This window comes from Grammomys surdaster, unplaced genomic scaffold (genome assembly GCF_004785775.1).
Source record: "Grammomys surdaster isolate TR1022 unplaced genomic scaffold, NIH_TR_1.0 371, whole genome shotgun sequence".
NCBI classification, from domain to species: Eukaryota; Metazoa; Chordata; class Mammalia; order Rodentia; family Muridae; genus Grammomys; species Grammomys surdaster.
In genome coordinates, this window is record NW_021604790.1 from 26,264 (window position 1) to 32,217 (window position 5,954).

The 5,954-nt window shown below is 39.0% G+C and overlaps 1 pseudogene; it reads left to right on the plus strand.

Moving 5' to 3' along the window:
- Positions 1-4,683, plus strand: part of LOC114632078 — a 6,737-nt pseudogene extending 2,054 nt beyond the window's left edge.
- The last annotated feature ends 1,271 nt before the right edge of the window (positions 4,684-5,954 follow it).

Below are 5,954 nucleotides of genomic sequence, written 5' to 3' on the forward strand. Positions count from 1 at the left end.
AGAGAGAGAGAGAGAGAGAGAGAGAGAGAGAGAGAGAGAGAGAGAGAGAGAGAGAGAGAGAGACTAGACCCAATGGCATCCATCAGATCTCTGGAACAGTTGGAAGTTAACAGCCAGTGGTTCCCAGCTCCTCATTTCCCTTCCCCCAAGCTGTGGAAAGAGCCACTCAGCTCTTTCCTTCTCTGATTCTGACTTTCAGAAACCTCATTTGTGTGGATTCACACAGCAGTTTCCTGTCATGCTTTTTCAAACCATTTACAGTTGATTGGCATCAGGATTGCTTGCATGTTTTATCCATTGCTAGTAGGTTTGGTGTGAGCATGGAAGTGCTAATACTTCAGCTCTTCCTGAATGTCTTGAGATGACCCAAGAAAATGGGTTACTACTCTCATGACCCAGAAAACCTTCAAAATCGTACAACTGACTGGTAATACAATGGTGTGGAGATGGTCCCAGCATCAGTGGTCTAAACAAGTATTATTCTGCTATTTTGGGCTTTAAAATGGAAAGACTAATAATGTTAAACTCAAGGATTGAGATGTACGTTCTCAGCTCACTAAATATATCCAGGTGAACAATTTGCACAAGGTGGACCGTGGTAGGATTGACCTGACATCCTCCCTTAAGAGCTCAAGGATTCCATGAGCCCCTCCCCCATCTATGCTGGCCTTCTAGCTGGCTTGATTTTATGCAGGTCTTGGAGCATGGAAAATCTGTTTTCTTCAAGGATGAAAGTTCCTCAGGCTCTGGTACCAGTCCCACATGCAGACAGCACTAAATGATTTCAGTGGGTATTAAATTTTAAAACAACAAACTAACTGAATCCATTTTTTTTATTCCACTGGGATTTATAAACAAAAGACTTAAGTGATTGATAATCATCTTGTAAAATGACAATAACAAACGCTCAAGAACTCCAACGCACTATCCAAAACAATGCACTATCCAAAACAACGCACTATCCAAAACAATGCACTATCCAAAACATGCACTATCCAAACTCCTTTATCTGTTTACTTTCACAACACTCTCGTTCTTTGTTTGGATGGTAAATTGATTTGCCAGTCATTTCTCCCTTCTCCTTAACTCTAGGGGAAAAAAAAAGCAAATTTTCCTTCAGAGCTTAACGGAAAGTTTTCTTGTCAATCAACATTAAGATTGGTGTTAGTTACTCATAATAAGACATACATGACCATATGAGTAAATCCAAGGACTCTGATGGATGAGCAGAGGGAAAAAAGTATCTCAGCACTGTGCAGAGGAAGTCTATGAGAGTGTGGGGGAGGGGGAATAAAGGAAGGAAGGAAGGAAGGAAGGAAGGAAGGAAGGAAGGAAGGAAGGAGGTGTGTTTTCAGTTTTTCCTATCTAATGTAACATTAGCAATATGTTTGTCATATAGCCTTTATTGTTTTAAAATGAGGCCCATTTATTCCTAATTTCTCCAGGATTTTTATCATGAAAACCTGTTGAACTTTGTCAAATGCCTTTTCTGTACCTTTCCCATATGATCATGTGCTTTCCTTCCTTACAAAGACAAAATATTAAAAAAGATTAGTCATATGATGAATTTCATTTATTGGTATGCTTGTTGAACCAACCTTACATTTCTTGGATGAAATCTACTTGATCTTGGTTGTTATTGTTGTTGATGATATTGTTGTTTTTGAGCCAGGCTATGTAGACCAGGCTGGCCTGAAACTCACATTGAGTCACCTGCCTCTGCCTCTCAAGCATTGGGATTAGCTACCACGCCTGGCTAAATCTGTGTATTCTTGATATATGATTTTTTTCAGTATGTTCTAGAGTTTAGGTTGTAGGAGCAAGGGTTCAGAATATTGTGTTTATGTTCTTAGGAAAATAGGTCTATCATTTTCTATATTTCTTTACTTCTTTGATATTGGTGTCAAGATAATACTGGCTTCGTAGGATATACTTGGTACTGTTCCTTCCTTTCTTCTTTCATAGAAGAGTTCGAAAAGTATTAATATTAGATCATCCTGAGGTTTTGATAGACTTCAGTGATGAATTCTACTTCTGTTCCACTATGGCCTGGTAGGATGCAAGGAATCAACTCTTTTTCTACTTGGTAAAGCTTGCTTTGTGGCCTTTAAGTGATAAAGCCCACCTACGTTCTGAGCTTTTGTGAGACGAACTTTAGTTACTGTATCAATCTCATCACTCATTATGGATCTATTCTGACTTGATTTTAGATAGGTCATACATATTTAGAAATGTATCTGTTTTATCTAGGTTTTCAACTTTGGGGAAAATAACTTTTGCAGTATCTCCTAATGATCTGAATTTCACTTGGGGTCTGTTGCAATTTCGCCATGTCTTCTCTAATTTTATTCTCTTGGTATTTTCATTCTTTCTTTTTGATTAATTGGGCTAGAGGTTTCTCAGTGCCGTTAAGCTTTTCAAAGAACTAACTCTTTGTTGGTTGACTCTGCATATTATTCTTTTAGTCTCTATCTTATTCATTTCTACCCTACTTTGGGGGTTTGTTGTTATTGTTGTTGTTGGTTTGGTTTGGTTTGGTTTTGGTTTTGGTTTTTTTTGCCATCAACTAAGTTTTGAATAGATCGCCCTAGAGAGTTCTGGTGCATCATTAGATTGTTTATTTGAGACTTCTCTGGGACTTTGTGTGTTGGAACACATATAGCTTGTAAGCTTTCCTTTTATGAATGCCTTAACTGATCCCCAGAGAAGCTGATATCCTATACATTGATTCTCATTTATGTCTTAAGAAATTTTAATTTCTTTCCTACTTCTTCAGTGACCAACTTTTTCACTCAAAAGCATCCTGTTCAATCTCTAAGAATTTGTGTAGTTTCTGTGCACTTTCTGGCTATGGATTTCTACTTTTGTTCCACTGTGGACTGGTAAGATGAAAGGAATTGACTCCTTGTTTGTACTTGTTAAGGCTTGCTTTGTGGTCTATGATGTGATGAATTTTGGAAAGATTCCATGTGCTGATGAAAAGAATTCATGTTGCTTATGAGTTGGGTGGAATATTCTGTATATGTCTGTTAAGGTGATATGTGGCAGAATTTAAACCTGAAGTGTCTTTGCTGAGGTCGACTTTGGTAATCTATGTGATAACGGTAAAATACGGGTGTGGGCACTAAACTCTACCAATAGCTATTGCATTGGGAACATTTCTTCTTAAACATGGAATGAGACAAGGGTTCTCACCATCTCCACTCCTGTCCTATATTGTGTCTAATCTTAGTCAAAGCAACAAGACAAGAGACAATATAAAAGGGACAATAACACTAAAGGAGGAAACAAAACTATATCTATTCACAGGTTATGTGATTCTATAATTAAAAGGCTTTACAGACTACCAGAAAACTCTTATGTTTACAAGCACTTTTAACTTGCAAGATACAAAACCAAACTACAAAATTTGATAGCCTACATAGCAATAATGAACCCACTGTGAAGGACGTTACAAAAAAAATTCTATTCACTATAGCTCCCCCCACACAAAGTTCTTAGAAATAAACTTCACCAAAAATGTAAAAGATCCATACAATGAAAGCTTCAAGACACTGAAGAAAAAGATTAAAGAAGATATCAAATGATGTGGAAATCTTCCAGCAAGTTATTTTGAAAATATCCATAATATTAAAAATTACTTATAGACTAAACCCTATTTCTATAAAAACTCTAGTCATAGTCTTCATAGAACTAACAATAGTCAAAAAACATTTTTATATGAAATACAAAAGACTACATGTATGTAAAGCAACCCTACACAGAAAAAAAGGACTACTAGAAGTACCAAAATACATGGCCTCAAATTCTGCTGCAGAGCAAAAGTGATACAAATCACTTGTAGAAGAATAAAGATAGATGGGTAGACCAAGGGAGTAGGATAAAGGACTAAGAAACAAATACACAGATATACAGCCACCAAATACCATCTCAGCAAGTGTACATGACACAACTGGGACCCAGGAGTAGAACTGGTACAAGCGTAGATGCTTGACTCATCTGGAGGTAGGTTTTTGAAGATGAATAGACAAGGAGCTAGGCAGTCAGCAAATTGATGTAAGCTTAGCACCCTCTCATCCTTCTCCATAGCTACTTCCTAATCAAAGTCCAAACAAAGGAAGAAAGCTATAGAAGCAATACTCTCCCCACCCTCTCTGCCCTGAGGAGCAAACACATTGTCGCATGATATTCTGAGCTGTGATGAGGTTAATGGTGCATGTGACTCTTTCCTTTTATCTGAAAAAAACCAAACAAATTAAATACATTTCAAAAGATTCCTATTAAGGAATGGCTTCTTCCTTGATAAATAAACTTTGAATATGGAAAAGATTGTACAGAACAAAGAAAACTGTCATTGGTCCAAACCTGGGTGAGCTAATGTATAAAAGACGCAACCAAAATGAAGTCAGAGTATTCTAGAAGACTCACCTGCAAACAGAATACAACCCTCCACACCTGCTGCTGCTCCCCTTGCTATCAGCCCACCTGCTACAGGACCAGTGCTGCAGGACCACCTGCTGGAAACCAACCTGTATGACCAGCTGCTGCCACCCCAGCTGCTGTGGCTCCAGCTGCTGCCACCCCAGCCATTGTGACTCTAGCTGCTGCCACCCCAGCTGCTGTAGGTACAGCTGCTGTGGCCAAATTAACACAAACCGCAGCTTCTATCATCCCTGCTGCTAACCAGCTTGCTGTGAAACTAAATGCTACAAGACCATCTGCTGCAAGCCAACAGATGAGGCCACCTGGTGCCAGGTGTGTTGCATCCCCAGCTGCTGCAGCACATCCTGCTGCCAGCCCTGCTGTCAATCAACTCCCTACAGAACCACTTGCTGTAGGACCACCTACCTATTTTAAACCAGTTTGTGTGACCAGCTGCTGCAGTGATCCCCATTGCCAGCTTAGCTACTGTGTCCATCTGCTGCCAGCCCTGATGAGGATAATCAATTCCCCCAAGGGACAAATGTCTGCACAACTTACGTAAATGCACTTACCTGTGCTAGCAGTCATTAGGCTAACACCAAAAATTCTTTTAATTATCAAGTTTTTAATTTCAACACTAATTTCCTTAAGTGAAGCCAGAGTCCTTGCTTTCACTCACTTCCTGTTATTGCAGATCCCATGCCACCTCATGTGGAAGTCTCCCTTCAGCCTCAATTCTCTGCCAAGGTCTTTACCCCGTCTTCTAAATCACCAAAAAGGCCTTAGCTTCATGCACCTTTATAGTCACGCTTCATTCTACAGTGCACTCCATAGTCTTAAGTTGCTTTCTTCCTCCTGATCACACATAAAACACAGACAGCCCTCACAAATTCTTACTAATTATGCACTGTACTCCATCACATATTTCTGTCTTTATTATTCTGGGGTAAAGTCATTTGATAGGAGATCTACATGTGCAATCAATTCTCACATGTACAATATGTTGTCACTGTAACGCACGCAGATGTTATAATGTTACAAAGCAGATCTCTTAAGATACTCATCTTGCGTACCTGATTACCAACCCACCATTACAAACACCTTCAATGAAGCCAGCGTCACTCTGCGAAGACACGACAAAAGAAAACTACAGGCCAATATCCCTGACGAACATGGACTCAAAAATAATCAATGAAATATTTGCACATGGTATCAACATACATCAAAAGAGCTCATCCACCAGGTCCAAGTCGGTTTTATCTGTGAGATTCAGGGATGATTCAACACACAAAATTTGCTAAGTGGAAGAAACCACATAAATAGACTTAGAAACATAAACCACAAGATTATCTCAATAGATGGAGGAATAGCCTTGGGCAAAATCCATTATACCTTCATGATAAAAGCCCTAGAGAAAATAAGACTGGAGAGAACTCATCTCAACATAAAGACTAGTACAGTCATTATGGAAATTAGTGTAAAGTTTTTCTAAAAATTAAAGTAAGCACTTCCATGCAACTCACATTCACCCT